Here is an 18,289-nt window from a genome sequence, read left to right as displayed (position 1 = left end):
GTATAGAAATGTTGAGTTGTCGAGTTGACAACTTTGTTGTCAACTTGACAACACTTTCATATGTTAAGTTAGTGCATTGTTGTAGATAGTTAGAATCAATTAGATGGTTGCTATTGGTTTCTTTGTGAGAATAGAGTCTATATTTGGTGAGATCCACGAGGAGAAAGGGAGAGAAGGTTGATATGTGAATGAAGAAGATCTAATGGCAAAAACATTAATAAAAGTTTCATTCTCTGCAGTCCTATAACTCTCTGTCATGGGTACAATCTAATAATAACAAGTTGTTTGATTTTTTAGAAAGTGATTTTTATTTAGATTGGGTGTAGTAACCTTCATTTATACTTTTATTCATTTCTTTGGTTATTGTTTCATTTTTTTTCACTAAGAACATCAAGAAACTATCTGGTGTAGTGATTGGGACTGACTCCTTAAGGGTACAATCAACAATTTGTTTTGAAGGCCTTAACCATGTGAGGGCACTCCTATCCTTGTGACCTCTGTGACTTGGATGGGAGATGCCATAGTGTATTATAGGTGTCATTTATGGTTTTGAATGCAAAGTGGAGCACCAAGAGAAAGAACAGTGAATGATTGGTGAACACACACAGTGAAGGTGCACTTGGAAAGCACCAAATGGTGGATAGGAGTGACCTGATGGATGGAGTGAGTAAGTAATTATTGGGAACACTAGGGGAAGCATATTTGAAGGTGTCTAAACCATCTTTTTAGTTTTATGTTGCGGGGAAGGGTCTTTTCTAGAAAGCTCTAGGTTATTGACCTTAAAATGAGGGTTTGGTGGAACAATGCATGGATGCTTAAACAAACTTGGAAATCCTTGTATTTAATAAATTTTAAAAGATTTTTTTAGGGTTTGGGATCTTGTGGTTGAGTGAAAAGGGGAGTTTCTTTGTTAATGGAGGGTTAATTAGGCCTAAATGGAAGTGTGATCAACAATAGACAGGTTCACCACTCAAGGGATGAAGGACTAAGATTAATAGGGGTTAAATAAATCTAAAAAGGGTATTTGAAAAGGTAAAGAAGTTACTAGGGTGTTTGGGAGGATGTGAAGCTAAGTGCAAGTTACTTGTTGAACAGGGCTACTAGGACAGGTCTAGTGAAGACAGTTTGAGATTTGAGATAGAACTAATACTTGATGGAGGTTGGAACTTTGTAGTCATGCTTTTTGAAGGGTGTTGGAGCATTGGAAGGATCAGAGGCATCCTTGAGTCTAGAGATCAAGAGTTGGTTGAGTCAAGGGCGAGTTAGGCATGTTCCCCAAGGAGAGTGAAGTTGAAACTAAGACAAGATCAATTGACAAGTTGTTTGAAATGATTCAGGGAAGTGAACTTGTTCAAAAGGAGTGTTTTTCTAGTTTCCCAAAATTGGAGACTTCCACTTGAACTTTGAGTTGAGCCTAAGTTCTTGAGTTGATTCCAAGGCATTGTAGAATTCTCAAGTTCAATTGGGTTCCTTAAGGGGATATTGGAGGGCTCTGCATCAACCATGGTTCATTTTTTTGAATTGTGGGGCGTGTTTTTATATTACTTTCTGTTATAATATTAGCATATCAGAAAACTTCAAAAACCCTTCTTAAAACAATGGTTGAGACCTCTTCTTGTTTAGTACTTCTAAACCCACACAACCATCACACATGGAAGACATGAGTGCATCTATTTGATTCTCTTCAAGCTTTGAAGAAACTTTTAGATTTTCTCTTCTACCTTCCATTCCACTATGGATGCCTTGGGTCCCAAATTTGTTATGCCCACTTTTGAGGTCATTTGTGTTCGCTTGACTAGAGAGCAGCCCAAGCTTAAGTAGTTGGATACTATCACTGGCTCAAAGACACATGCATTCATTTCTCATACATCTATAGGGAAGCCGAAGCAAAAATTGAAGCACAAGATAGATTCAATAGGCAGTTAGAGTTCCTCCAAGCCTACTCCTAAATTAGTTGCTCGAAAACCCTCTCAAAAGGGTAAATCTTCTAAGTATGGCGAGTCTTCCTCCAAGACTAAGAAGTACACAGGTGATCCTTGTAGTTTTTGTGGCAAGTAAGAACATCGTGTTTCCATGTGTTGCAAACATCTTGAGGCTTTAGAGGAGGCCATGCAAGAACACAATATTTCTTCTCCGAACCTACCACCTCTTCCTTTAGGAAAATGACATGCTCTTTCTGCACGAGTGTTTTCTTCTATAGCTACTTGAATTCTTAATTTAGGAGCTTCACACCATATGACACACTTACCTGATTTGGTTACCACACTTGCTCAGAGTGTTACTATACAGATTGTAGTTGGTGATTCTACACAGCTTTTAGTCACAAGTTTAGGAACTATCTCTTTAGAAGGTGGTTCACTACATGATGTTCTCTTGGTTCCCACCATTTCTATGAACCTCATGTCTATCTTCCAGATTTGTCATTCTAGCTTTGGAAAGATAGTTGAGTTCTCACCACATGATGTGGTTATTTGAGACCTCCATAATCCTGACTTGGTTATTGCTACAGGGAGTGCTGATCTTTAGTCTCACTTATATCAGTTTGATGACTTTGGCATCTCCAATTCTATAGGTGTTTCTCTCATTGCTCATGTAGACACAGTGAGCAAGCTTTGGCATGAGCATTTTGGCCATGTCAACTACAAATATCTACAACAGATGAGTACACAAGAGCTAGTGATTGGGCTACCTCAGATCTCTTGTACTAACGATGTGTATCAAGGTTGTGCACTTGGAAAACATCACATAGATCCATTGCTGGTAGGTAGATCCACACGTGCCAAGGCACCATTGGAGTTGATACACGGTGATCTTATATCATTTCCCACTCCATCTTTTTTAGGTGCTTGATAGGTGCTCACCTTTGTAGATGACTTCTCTCGATGCACATGGGCATACTTTTTGAAGTACAAGTCTAATGTCTTTGATTCATTTTGAATCTTTAAGAGATTTGTGGAGAACCAATCTAGTCTTTCTATCATGCATATAGGCATTGAAAATGGGGGGATGTGTGAATCAGTCTTTTAGAGATTTTTGCACTAAGCATGGTTTACAACATTAGTTCACAGTTCCCCATACCCCTCAACAGAATGGGGTTGCAGAGAGAAAGAACATAACATTACTGGAGATGGCCAATTGTATGATCTAGTCTCGAGCTATGAGTTCTTCATTTTGGACTGAGGCTATCAATTGTGCCAATCATATTTAGAATCAGATGCCTCACAAGGTATTGCGACACATGACTCCTGAGGAGGCTTGGACTCATGTCAAGCTAGATGTTTATACTTTTTACATTTTTGGTAGTGAGGCTTGGGCATTTATTCTAGATGTTCAGTGGAAAGCCATGGAGAAGAAGAGTCAACTACTCATCTGGACATGAAGGCATATTGGTTATGTGATCCTAATTCCAAAGATGTCTTGTTTTGGTAAGATGTTCAATTTGATGAGCGTTATCCTCAGATGGAGCCACCATTACCGACTTCTCCCTCACTACCTAGTACCTCCTCTACTCCTCCACATGATTATGCATCGTCTAAGGAAGATCTTGATATTGATCTACCTTCACCACCTCCACCATTCATTCAACGAAAGCCCAAGTGGGCTTGTGCTACTGTTGATGCAACTAGACCTATGGAAAGTGATCCTATAGATTCTCATTACACTCATGCTCAAACTTCTAGTATTGGGCTCTTGATTCATGCCATTTCAAATGATCCACAAAGTTTTTTTTATTGACGATAGGACACTTAGAGTGGGATAGGGATATGGATGATGAGTATCTTCTTTGATGAATAACCATAGATGGGATCTTTATCCTCTTCCGAAAGGAAGAAAGTTGGTTCGGTGTCAGTGGGTGTACGATACCAAGTATGCTACAGATGCTTCTATTTGCTAGGTACAAGGCACGTCTTGTTGCAAAGGGATTTTCATAGGTTGAGTGTATTGATTACTCTAAGACTTTTGCTCCTATTGCCAAGATGAATTCTATTCACCTTGTACTCTCTCTTGTAGCTTCACATGGATGGACACTTTTTTAGATGGATGTGAAGAGTGCCTTTTTGCATGGAGACCTTCATGAGGAGATCTATATGTAGTAGCCTCATGTTTTGTGTAGGATTCTTCATTAGTGTGCAAGCTTCAGAGGTCTTTATATGGTCTCAAATAGGCACCTCAGGCTTGGTATGAGAGGATGGATTCCTTCTTGCATGCTTCATAGTTCACTTGGTGTCATTTTGATCCTACAGTTTATATTCAACATCATGGTGTTGACTTATTGATACTTTGCTTTATGTAGATGATCTTATCATTTCAAGTAGCCCAGTCTTCATTATAGAGAGTGTTCAACAAGCCTTGAGAGAGTAGTTTGAGATGACAAATCTTGGACTTTTGCACTATTTTTTGGGCCTATAGGTTGTTCAACCTTCAGATGGGATAGCCATTCCACTTTATACAAATGATTTGTGGGTATTTTGTTGTACCTAACACACATGCGTCCTAATATTTCCTTTGTGGTTTGACTTGTCTCTCAATTCTCAAATTATCCACATGAGTCATTGTCAACTTTAGGTGGGATAGCCATACTCTATTAGAAATATGCTCTTGATATGGTTTAGAGATTCAACATGCTTGATTGCAAGTCTTCTCCCACACCTTTTCAGTCGGGTGTTGTTTTATCTACCACTTGCACTACTCCTATAGTGGATTCCACTTTATACAAACAACTTGTAGGTAGTTTTTTTGTACCTGAGACACAAACGTCTTGATATTTTCTTTGTGGTTGGACTTGTCTCTTGATTCTGACATGATCCACATGAGAGTCATTGGTAGGCTTCCAAACATATCTTGAGGTACATTAGCGGTACTACATGTTATGGCATTCACTACACATCAGGTGATCATTCACTACACATCAGGTTATCCTCACATTGTTGGTTACACAGACTCAAATTGGGCTAGTGATATTGATGATCACAAGTCTACTTCTAGATTTGTCTTATGTCTTGGTTCTAGTCCTATCACATGGTCTTGCAAGAAGCAACATGCTCACACATTATCATCTATTGAGTTAGAGTACAGGGAAGTTGCGCTAGCTAGTTAGGAGGTTTTGTGGCTTTGATAGTTGATGACAGAGTTTGGATTTCCTCCTAATAGTCCCACCTTTCTATGGTGTGACATTCAAAGTTCTATACACATTTCTTGCAACCCAATTGAGCATCAGCAAACCAAGCACATTGAGCTTCACATGCACTTCATCAGGCATCTAATTTCAGGATGACAATCTAAGATTGAAGTGCATTCCCATTGCAAACATCTTCATTAAACCTTTTGCATCCCCACAGTATCTTCAGCTGCATTATATGCTTGGGGTGAAGGAATTTTTCCTTGGGGGGTCTCAGTGATGAGTCCTTCCTTCTTTTCTTGCTATCTCTTCTTGGAGTAGAGTTTTTCCCACTGAGTTTTCTCTATTTCTTTGTTTCATAGATATTTGGTTGTGATTGGGTACCTCATAAGGCTTTGTTGTCGGGTCCTATAGTGTAAATAATTAATTATTATTACACTTTACTTAAGTTTACTTAGGATAAAGCATTTTTATATTAGTTATCATGTAGACACTTATGAGTTGTCTTGTTGACAACACATAAGTCAACAATTTATTAGAGCACATGTTGTCTACAACATCTCTTTATGAGATACAACTATGTAAACTTACCCTCTCATCATCACACAAACGCCTATGCTCAATGGAGGATAACCACCTTTGGTGGACATGTGCTGAGTTGTAATCATTATCTCTTCGTTGATTCCTAGTCATTCTAGTTACCTTTATATACAAGGCACTTCTAGTGTGTATTCATCTGATATCCATTATCATTTTGATCATTATTTAGATTCTTATTTGATCATTATTTGTATCTCTTATGCTATCTTCTAATCTTATTGATCTTGGCATTGACTTATTGCCTTAGGAAAATTCTTATATGGTATCAGAGCTATAGGAGCTTCATTGTATAGCCATTGGACAGCTTCATTTTGCTTCATTTTGGAGGGCTACGATTTTGATCCAGGACATCCACAGTTATTGGAAGCATCTTGAGCAAGATCTGACCTCACCATTTCGTTTGGGTGGCTATTTCCATAAATTTTGACTATAAATTTGCCTATCTAGGGAAAAAGTCAATTTTGAGGCAAAATATTGGTGATATGGTCTGAGTTTTTTTTTATAAAAATAAAAACTATTTTTTTTTTCTCTCAAATCTGCATATATTCCATTTTTTTGGATATTTGGCATTATTTGGTGCATATTTTTGAATCTTTGTTATTTTAGAGCTTTTTGGGCTATTTTATTTTGCAAAATTATGGCAAATTTTTTTTTAGCAAATCATACTTGAAAGCTCGATTTTCTAATTTGGAGGTTATTAGTATCATTCTTCATGAGATTAAGCTCGTCATGGTATGGTAACCTAGATCTGCAAATTGGCGAGCTCAATCCATTGTTTGTGCATAAAAATTGATAGTTGTTTGGGAATCGATCTCATCATTGGAGGCCGAATAAGCCTTTCTTAGCAACCAAACTCACATTACAAAGGGCCCTTCTCAGTTTGGGCATACAAACACTGTGCATTTGTTTACATCAAGACCCATGTTGTTGGAGGCGAAGCCAATTTCTTTGTAGGTCTTACTTATGATTTGCTCGTAGTCAACATTGGCATCAACCCTCATATTGCAGTGACTAAAAAATTCCTAAACTCCTCCTAGTCATCGAGGAAAAGTTCCTGTGGCAGTCGAAGGCCATGAATATTCCCACTAGCTGACGGTCGTCTTGGATTGATACCCACATTTTGTAGTTTATGCACTGAAGCATTCTTAGCGCTCTTTCATCTAAGCTCCCCTTGACCCGTAACATCATCATCGACGATGCATTAGCTACATCATCATTGGTGAGTGTGCCCTCAAAAGGCAATCGTTGAAGGACGATACATTAGTGAAAACAATTCTGATTAGTCAGGGAGGCAAATCTGAGCTCTAATTTGAGTCAAGTTTGAGACATTACAACACAAGTATAATTTCTTCTTTATCGACTAGTCTACACAATCTGAGCAAGACCTTCATTGAGTCACATGACCCTAAGATCTTCTCAGAGGCATCATTGATCTAACAACAAATTCCTCTTGTTGAGTCAATGATCTATATCAGTGTTCTTCATTTGCAAGTGACATTGGAGGCCCAATTTTGCTGCATGAGGCACATGACCAATTATCACGGTGATAGTAAGCATTGCCTCTACAAGTCGATCTAGCCTTGATCAACTATTCAATCACACATAGAATAGTGCACATACCCAACGTGCTAAGCTCCACATTGGGCATTTGATCTTCCAAAGTCCTGAGTCCTCCGACATACTCTTGCAGCTACATTAGAAGTACATGTTGATTGGTAAATTTTCTTAAATTTTTTAGCATTTCCATCAATTTTTGTAAAGTAAAATTTGACTGGTGTACAAGTGTCATAGGGTATTTTTTTGCCTTGATGAGACCCAAATTGTCAATTTTAACTTTACAATTTTGATGACATCAATAGGTGCTTGAGAAGTGGACCCCTCACCATATTGTTTTTTTAGTTTGGTAGTCCAATTTCGCAGGGCCATAAGTCACTCATCGAAACTCCAAATCAAGCACACAATTTTTTCTATTTTGGGTTGCATTTCATAAATTTCTCATTGGTGCAACTACTTTCTAGTTTTGGTGAGCAGATTTTGTAGAATAGGCAAATCTTGGTGATTGTACCTATTCAATCCCACATTTTGCAACTTCAAATGCTCCGTATGGGCTCATTTGGACACATTTAAGTGCCCCTTTTTTTGAAAGTCCATAATTTTTTGTCTAATTTTCATATTTGCAATTAGATTATAGGCTTGTGTGGATAGAAACATCACATTCAGAAATCAGTCCCTTTTTGCATTGTATTGTTTTGATCAAACTTCAAAATTGTTATATATCTTAGCAACATTGCTAAGTACTAGATTTGAACTCCAAGAGGAAGTTGTAAACAACAAAATTAGAAGTCCACTTATGCCCTAAATTGGCAAGTGACTATTGTAATCACATTAAGTATAAAGTTCCTAAGGCATTTATTTGGATGGATTCTTTGATTGAGTGAAAAGTGGGGGTGTCTCTTGGTGTTGTGTTCCTTCCTTCTTGTTGTTATCTTTCTTTCCTTGCATTATGAGAAACATTAAGGTTCCAAAATTAACACCACATAATTATGCCACATGATCAGTTAAAAAATGGTATGAATTAATGAATGAAGAAGTTTCTCAATATCTAGATGGGTCTCTTCCTAAACCCACAGGTGATAAAGTAATTCAAAGTGATATTTGTGCTTGGGAATTGGCAAATAGAAAAGCCCTAGGAATCCTTAGGTTAGGAGTTGATGAAAAGATCCTTTATCAGATCGTAAAATATGATACATCTAAGGAAACTTGGGATGCCCTTAAAAAGCTATATGGGAAAGTGACCGAGAAGGATGTCTACAAGATTGAAGATGAACTTATCTCCCTAGATCCTAAGAACATTGATTCCATCTAGGATTTTATCATTAAGGTGAATGAGTTGAGAACAAAACTTAATGATTGTGGTAGTCCCATTACGGATGACAAGTTGATTTATCTAATTCAGAATAAGCTGCCATTAGACTACTCCACATTTGTCTCTATTTTCAACACCTCAAAGGAAACCTTAGAGGCTTCTTATCAGAAACTCAATTTTGATGAATATGCCCAGTTGTTAGAAAATGAACAAGCTAATTTGATAACAATGGGGATTTTCAAGTCTTCAAAGTCTAAGGCATTGGTGGCTAACAATAAGAGCTCCAAAAATCTAACTGGTGGAAGTTTAAACGAAGACAAGAGTAAAAAGAAGAAGAGGAAAGATAAAAAAAAATGGGACACATAAAAGTCACCACTTGAATCAAATCAACAACAAGACAAGTCTTCTACTAATACCAACAAAAAAGGGGACAATAATGATGAAAAGAAGTGTGCCTATTGTAAAAGAATTGGTCAGGATGAACATGAGTGTTATTGCAAGCAGATTGATGAATTGAAAAACATCATGAAGAAGCACAATGTTCCATTGCCTAATGCATATAAGGAAAAGGGGTCTTCATCTTCAGATTCTAAGAGAAAAGGGAAAGCTTTACTCACACACACTGTCGGTCAAGGGGAATGGATTGTTGACTCAGGTGCCACACATCACATGGGGGCTTCAAAGAGAGATTTTTCTTCAATGACACCTTCAGAGGTACCTCACATCTTTGTAGGGGATGATATTAAAGTAGAAGTTGAAGGAAAAGGTGAAGTTGAGATGGAAAATGGAGCATTCAAGGATGTTCTCTATGTTCCTAATCTTACCTCCAACCTTCTTTCAATATACTAAATCACTCACTATGGAGGTGGAAACACGGTTGAATTTCTTCCAGATTCAGTTATCAAAAGCATCAAAGATGATTCTATGTTTGCAATAGGTGAAGCTAAACATGATTCAAGGTTTTACACTTTCTCTTCCTTTGTGCCTAAATCTAATGCACAAGCCTTGTTAATTCATTTAAATACATAAAGAAAACTGTGGCATTAGACGTTTGGACATATCAACTATAGGTATCTTCAACAACTTAGTAGTAAGAACATGGTTCATGGTCTACCTCAGGTCCAGTTCTCACATGGTGTTTGTTCAGGTTGCACACTTGGGAAACAGCTAGAAAAAATGTTTGACAAGGGGAAGTCTTGGAGAGCACAAAGTGTTCTTGACCTAGTTCATAGTGATGCAACGGGCCCATTTCTAGTGCCATCATTTGGAAAGTCTCGCTATGCACTCACCTTCATTGATGGGTATTCTCGCTATACTTGGATATTCTTCATGGATCATAAGAGTGAAGTGTTTGAATAATTTCTCACCTTCAAGGCTCAATTAGAAAAGCAATCAGAGAAAGCCATCAAGATTCTTTGAACTGATAATGGAAGGGAGTATGTGAACTCAAGACTTATAGAATTTTTTACTGAAGAGGGAATTGACCTTCAACATTTCATACCATACATTGCAAAATAGAATGGTGTTGCAAAAAGGAAGAAAAAAACCCTCATGGAGATGACCACTTGCATGCTACTACATAAGTCTCTTGATCAAGTTTTTTGGGCTGAAGAAATGAATTGTGCAAAATACACCCAAAATAGGAGTCCTCGTAAAGCTTTGGATGGTTTAACTCCTTTTGAAGCTTGGAATGGAAGGAAGCCTACTGTAAATTACTTTATAGTCTTTGGTTGTCCAACATGGGAATGAATACCTCCATAGAAATGTAAGGCATTGGAACCTCAAAGTAAACCTAGCATCTTTGTTGGTTATACAGACTCTCATAAAGCCTACAAATTGATAGATCTAGAGACACATGAAATTTTCTATGAGAGGAGTGTACACTTCGAAGAAATTTTTCCAAGATTTACTTCTTCAAATCCTCCTTCTTCCTCCTTCATTGAAGAGAGTGATAGCTATGACAGTGACTTGGAAGATGTTCGTCCACGACCCAAATAGAGGCAGCAGACAGATGAGGTTGAGGAAATCCCTTCTAATTCTACATCTTCTTCCACTAGACCAAAATGGGCTCAATAGACATTGGATGCAGTAGGACCATTGGTAGGGAATCCTTTAGATACTAGGATGACAAGATCACAACACAACTTACTCCCTCATGCTTATATTGTAGTTGCTTCTGATCCTCAATCATTCAAAGAAGCTTTAGGAATTCCAGAATGGGATAAAGCAATGGAGGAAGAATACAATTCTCTTATGAGAAACAACACATGGGATTTAGTCTCTCTTCCAAAGGGAATAAAATTGGTTCGGTGTATGTGGATCTATCGGACCAAGTTTGTAGCCAATGGAAGTATTGATAAGTATAAGGCAAGACTTGTTGCCAAAGGTTTCTCATAGGTTCTTGGTATTGACTATACTGAGACCTTTGCACCAGTTGCAAAAATGAACTTCATTCATTTGACACTAGCTATAGCTGCATCTGAGAGATGGGTTGTTTATCATATGGATGTAAAGAGTGCACTCTTGAATGGTGATATTTATGAGGAGATTTATATGGAGAAACCATAGGGTTTCATTTAGGATTCTACTTTGGTTTGCAAGTTGAAAATTCTATATATGGATTAAGACAAGCTCCAAGAGCTTGGTATGCCAAGATGGATTCTTTCCTTCTCTCAACAAAGTTCACTAGATGTCATTCAAATTCAATTGTCTACATTCTTCACAGGGATGATTCTCACTTGCTACTTGTGCTTTATGTTGATGACTTAATCATTATAGGGAGTACAACATCCATCATTGATAGTGTCAAGTCTACTTTGCAGGATAGATTTTCCATGACAGACTTGGGTCTACTTCATTATTTCCTTGGTATTGAGATATAACAATCTTCATCAGGGATCACATTATCTCAACCCAAGTATGCTCTTGATCTACTTGCTTGATTTCACATGCGTAACTACAAGGTTACATCTACTCCATTTCTTTCAGGTGTTAAGTTAAAGGCAAAGTGTTCCACTCCACTTGTTGATGCTACTTTGTATAGATGGTTGGAAGTCTCATCTACTTGACACATACATGCCCTGACATATCCTTTGTAGTTGGCATAGTTTCTCGCTTCATGCAGGAGCCACATGAACTTCATTGGAAGGTAACCAAACACATCTTACACTATATCTAGGGTACACATGCATGTGGGATATGCTATGTAGCTGGTACTAGACTACAATTAGTGGGTTATATAGACTCAGACTATGCAAGGGATCTTGATTCTTGCAAAAGCACTTCAGGATACATGTTTCATCTTGGTTCCAATACCATTTGTTGGCAGAGTAAAAAGAAAAATACTATTGTTCTTTCATCTACTGAGGTTGAGTATTGAGGAGTTGTCACTACAACTACAGAAGCTATTTGGTTACATCATATTTTGAAGGAGTTTGGTTTTGACATACCTAGACCCACAATCATACATTGTGATAATCAGAGTGCCATTGAAATCTCAAAACATCTAGTACAACATCAAAGCACAAAACACATTGAGGTTCATATGCACTACATTAGAGAGCTGATTCATGAGCAGGTCATTGCATTGCAATATTGTCCTACATAATAGTAGATTGCATATATTGTCACCAAGCCCTTCACTAAGGTCAAGTATTTTCATTTTCAAGATCTCTTGGGGGTGCGAGATTTTTCACGGGGGGGCGGGGGGGGGGGGGTGGGGGTGGTCACATGACTCTTCTCTTCTTTCTTTTACTTATCTCTCTTTTTGGAGGAGGTTTTTCCTATGATGTTTTCCCTCTTTCTCCATTTTTATAGAGATTGCATTTCATCGCATTGTATGTAGAGAATTCCATTTGTACATGGGTACCTAACATGGCCTGGTAGTTGGGACCCACATTGCGTCTTGCATTTAGCTTTGGGAGCTTAAGTGCATACCCCTAAGTTGCGATTAAGGGGGGGTTTTAATGTAAATAATTAATTATTATTACACTTTACTTAAGTTTACTTGGGATAATGCATTTTTATATTAGTTGTCATATAGACACTTAGGAATATGCATAGTCATATGAGTTGTCTTGTTGACAACACAAGAGTTAGCAACTTATTAGAGCACATGGTGTCTACAACATCTCTTAAAGAGATACACCTATGTAAACTTATCCTCTCATTTTTGCACAAACTCCTGTGCTTAATGGAGGATAATCCACCTTTGGTGGACATGTGCTAAGTTGTAATCATTATCTTTTTGCTGACTCCTAGTCATTTTAGTTGCCTTTATATACAAGGCACTTCTAGTGTGTGTTCATCTAATATCCATTATCATTTTGATCATTATTGAGATTCTCATTTGATCACTATTTGTCTCTCTTGTGCTATCTTCTGAGCTTTTTGATCTTGGCATTGAATTATTGCCTTAGGAAAATTTTTATAGGTCCCAAGTTTGCTTTCAACATTGCATTATAGTTTTCTTGCTTTTTCTACATTGTTTGTAGCTGCATTGTTGCTCATCTTAAGGGGGGGTGTTAGAGCAGAGCATTAATTTAATTTAATTTATTATATTACCTTTACTCCCTTCTTGAGATTTCTCTTTAAGCACTTTGCATTTACATTTAATAATTAATTAGTAATTATTAAATGTCATTTACCTCTTAGGGTTTCCCTTTTAGGTTTTTGATCTTTTGTAAATATCTCATATTCTTTTCATTCCGATAATACAATTTCCATATTTTTAGAGAAAAACCCTTGCCTCTTCTTTGGTTTTTCTTCTCCATGCCAAATTCTTGCATGTAGGTATTCTTTGAGCTTTGTGGATTTGTATTGCTCAAAACCTTTGGGACCATTGGTCTGACTAAGGAGTCCATGAGGGACAACTTTGACAAAGTGTTCTGCAAGTGATGTCTGAAGCATTGCCTCTCGAGCACAGCAAGGGAACCCATAGCTTACAAACCCTAAGTTGGATGATAGGTCTCAAATTGAAGTGAGGTCCAAAGAACTTGACCCCAAGGTACACATATGATGTGGTGATCTCAATCTCATGACCCTGGAAGTAAAAATGCAAATGAGAGGTCTTCAGGTAGGTGAAGAGCATAACCCAAGTCTTGTTTAGGTTCACTAAGAGATGATGAAGGTCACAAAAGGAGACCAAGCCAAGCCATTGAGAAGTCTCTGAAGAGTCTCTGGAGAGGAAGCTAGAAGGATCGTGCCATCAACAAACAAGAGAATGGAGATCAAGACCTGATGCAGGTAGCAATCGTCCACAAGGAGTGAGGAGTCTCTGAGGAAGGTCTCCAACTCATCAATCTAAATACCAAGCAAGGTGGGGGAGAGAGGGCAACCCAAGCCTGGAATTTGATGGCCGTATTGGCCATTTTTGCACTTTTTAACCATATATGACAAACTAAACAATTGTAAGACTGTATGAATTGATAGGCTAAAATTTTAGAGAATCATCAATATGAAAAATACATTTATTAATAACTTATCAATACTTGTTGTAGGCAACTTAGTATTATATTTAATAATATTTAGAAAATATATATGCATGATAAGTATGTATTATTTAATTTTATATATGTTTCAAATTTTTGTTTGTTCCTATTTAGATATGTTTCTATTTTGATGATTGTATATTTATATTACTTTAGAATCTTTATTGAAATAAGAATATAATGAATTTTAAAAACTTATTTTTATGTATTTTTATATTACTTATTACATAATTTTATTAATTTAAAAATCTCTTAAAGTAACATGAACTTAGAAACTTCTTTTATTTGAGATTTTTTTATATATTACTAATTTATAATTTTAAGTTCTTCATTAATAATTTTGCACATATTATTAATTAATATTTATTATTCTCATTTATAAAATATTTAAATTTAAAATGATCTCTTAAATTATCTTAAAACTAAAAAAATTGACAATCAATTTTTTTTCTTAAAACGTAAAATGAAAGGCTTGAAGATAATTTAGCCAGTCATTGAAAAATCATATGATAGGTAGGGGCGACCATCAAATTCTAGGCATGAGGCAGCCTTGTTTCATCCCAATAGTCTTCTTAATAGGTGCTAAGAAATCCTTCGGCTTCCTGAATCTACCAGTAACACTCATATAATCTCATAATGGCAGTCAAACAAAATTTCTGAAATACTAATGTCTCTTAGTCTTTGGAAAAGGGAAACCCATAGGATGGTATCAAAGGCCTTAAGAAAGTCCATGAAGCAACAATAGACTTTCTTTGAGAAATGAAAAGCCTCCTCGATGATGGCTTGCAATGCAAAAATATGGTCCATGGTTTGCTAATCAACACAAAAACCAACCTGAATCCTAGCTCTGTGCACTCTCTTGTCAAGCTCGTTAGAAAGAATAATGCTCAAAGTTGTAGCAAGAGCATAGCAAAGGCATGCCAAATCATAATAGTTATGTATTTACCTAGATCCAAAGCGAGCCAGTCTTGAGAATTAGATAGATGATGTGCCTCAACCATGAGTTGGGGAAATCAATGCAAACAACACTATTAAAGAGCACATGAAGAAAGGAAAGTGATGTTGAGCTTGAGGAGCTTAGCCTAAAAACCCTCCTCATTTGTAGCTCTACTAGAGCTCATGAATCTAATGGGCTCACGAATGATGGATGGGGTGAATAGGTGGCAGCCAGGAGGCGACGTAAAGAAGAGAGGAGGTTGACTAGGGATATCATAGAGAGTGGAGGCATGAGCGGTGAGGGAGTAGAGGCCGAGGGTGGAGGGTAGTAGGAGAAATAGGGGAGAAAAGTATGCCAATAGAGCTTTGGGTTGCAGGATGAAGTGTCACAAAGGGAACGACATTGGGAAGAAATGAACAAACACTTCTTATAGCCAAGGAAATGACTATAGGAGCAACGAATACTAATGAAATCATCATAGTGCAACAAGAACATAGAGCACAAGTGGTGGTGGAAGGATTTATAGTCATCATCGTACCAATAGTTCATGGGGCAAGTGCTATGATAGAAATCATGATGATGGGGGTAGTGGGGGATGGATAGGAGAATAGACTCCCAGATTGCAATGACCAAAATGTCAAACATGGATGAGACCTCAAAAGAAAAGAGGGAACCAACTAGGGAAAGGGCTATTTGAGATGGAAGAGGAAAAGGTCACCATCACTCTTAAGGAAGTGGAAGTTGATAGGGGTGTGAACAGGGATCTAATGGGCACAATAGGGGTGTAGATGATGAGAGGAGGTGAAAGATGAGGAGAGAAGTGAAGCACACAATTGAGAAGAGCATGGTTCACCAGGACAAGTGGGTGAGAGAGAGAGAGGGAGAGGGAGAGATGGGCTACAAATATATTACATTGGAGAAAAATATGGTTAGAGGGGGAGGGATTTGGAAGAAGTGGGGGAGGGGAGAGATGAGGTAGAGAGAGAATGGTGATGGGTAGACTGATGAGGTAGAGAGAAACATAATAATTAGGGCATGGAATAGATGGACATGGAGAGAGAGAGAGAGAGAGAGGGAGAGAGAGAGGGAGAGAGAGGACCCAATATGACACACACACACACACACACACACACACACACACACACAAGCTGAGTACACTTTTTTCTATTTCAAATTAATATACAATCTTAAGGATGAAAGTTATGCTAAAGCTAATGCAAATGCAAACTAAATTTTTTATTTCAATTCTAAATTTAATTTTAATTACTTGAATTAAAAAATATGTTTTGATCATATTAATTATCGTGTCTGTATCATATTTTAATTTTTTTTTTCAAATATAATCTATTATATTAAACACATTTTTAAAGTGAACATATAAAATATCATATTTTGATTAATTATAATTTAAAAAGAAACATTACATTTAATAATAGTGAATTTTTTTGGGTCCTTCACAATAATTATAATTATAAATATTGAGAATCAAACTCCTAATCTATATTTCATGAATAACTACCTTACATTCCTTGTAAATCCAAATATCAGAATACCAAATCATAAATCCTATTACTGTATGGCTCCAATATGCCTACCACAAATGTTTTTGAAATTAAAAGCGACCAAAAGAAAGGGGGTCGGCCCATATACAATAAAAAAGCTAGTAACTAGCACATTACTAGCTAGAAACACCAGCAGTCACAAAATTAACTAAGAAAAGATCCAAAAGTCTGCAACCACGAACAAAGACCAGCAACTAAGCTAAAATCAAAAAGTAGACAAACTAACTACTAGATTTCCACACTATCCAAAAAGATACTGAAGCCAATCCAAGTCTTAATTACAGCTGATAACCAACAAAACCAATACTGCCAGTAAAGTATTAAAAGTCTTTGGATCCAAAGATCCAAGTAATTGATAAGAACATAAAAAACTTAGTTTTCCTTTTTCCCCTTTCCCTTTGCATGTAGTAGGATTTGGGCCCAGTCATCAACAAGAAACTTGAAGAGCAACTTATGATCCTCCATGTCCAAGCCCTCATCCTCCTTTTCCAGTGCCAACAATTGAAGGGTTGTTGCCATAGCATGGGTAACTTTACGGCCGAATTTGAAGAAGGTGAAGAACCCCTCTTCCAAAGATTTGACCTTTCTTTCCAGATGCATGTATCACTCGTCCATCACCTCGGTCCTATCTTTAGGCCTCACATCTCCCTTTGCAACAACCTCCTTCATTTTCTATACTTGTGATTTATCCTGCAAAACCCGTGGGTTAGAGGAAACCTTTGAATTATCCTTAATAAGGGATGAAATGGTTATGGTGGAATTATCCTTCTTGATGTTATCTTCACAAAAGGTAATAGGTTTGAGGGAGAAGCTGGCAGACACATGGGTGGTCTCTGTTTTCCCCGCTTTTCCATCAGATGCCTAGGTTTGAGTATCATCCACTGACTTGTTCCCAGAGTTAAAAATTTTCTCCCCCTCCTCATTACCATCATCCTTCTTGGAGTTGGAAATATCTTCCTCCTCCCTTCTATCACTATTGTTGCTAGAGCTATCTTCTTCAACCTCATCCACTAGGTGTCTAATGGACTACTGTTTGCACCTAGCCTGGGAATGGGCAAGCCTACCAGACCTCTTTCTAGGTTTACCCCCATTATCCTCCCCTGAATCCTCTCCAACAACCTCCACTAATTTTTCAATTTTAATCTTCTTGTTTCCCTTTTGTTCTAAGGCTATGTCAATTTTTTTCTTTTTCTTAATTTCCTTACTAGGGGATGGCCTAGGGGTGTGCATTTTCGTCCCCATACTTGAGCTTGGGGGGGGGAGTTCTGACAATGGCATGGGTTTTCCACAACCACCTCTCTGAGGGGACACAAGGTGAGGTGAAACTGTTAAAGGCAAAAAATTAAGCCTTGATGAATTATGGTAAAATTAAAACCTTTACTCTTTTTTCCCCTAACATCAACAACCATGTCTTCAAGAGAGTGTAGAAGAGAAAAAGGAATATAAATGAAGTCCCTATTTCTGAAATGATTCAACAGAGGAAAATGGTAGTAATAGCATACACCAAACCTTCCCTCCAACATTAGATACCTCATAAGAACCAGGCACACATCATCCCAGGGAGCGGGTAACTTATCTCTTTTAAACCCACCTCTGTAACGAATCGACACCTCATCCTCCATGAAAAAGCTATTCATGCTGGCCTTGTCAGTAATTTTGGTAACTTTCCTCCATCTTTTTCCTTTCATGGAGAGGCCGATCGCCATGGCAATTACT

This window comes from Cupressus sempervirens, chromosome 8 (assembly GCF_028749045.1).
Source record: "Cupressus sempervirens isolate cs-2001-9-10 chromosome 8, ASM2874904v1, whole genome shotgun sequence".
NCBI classification, from domain to species: Eukaryota; Viridiplantae; Streptophyta; class Pinopsida; order Cupressales; family Cupressaceae; genus Cupressus; species Cupressus sempervirens.
The sequence above is the reverse complement of the archived record's forward strand: the minus strand, read 5'-3'. Positions refer to the sequence as shown.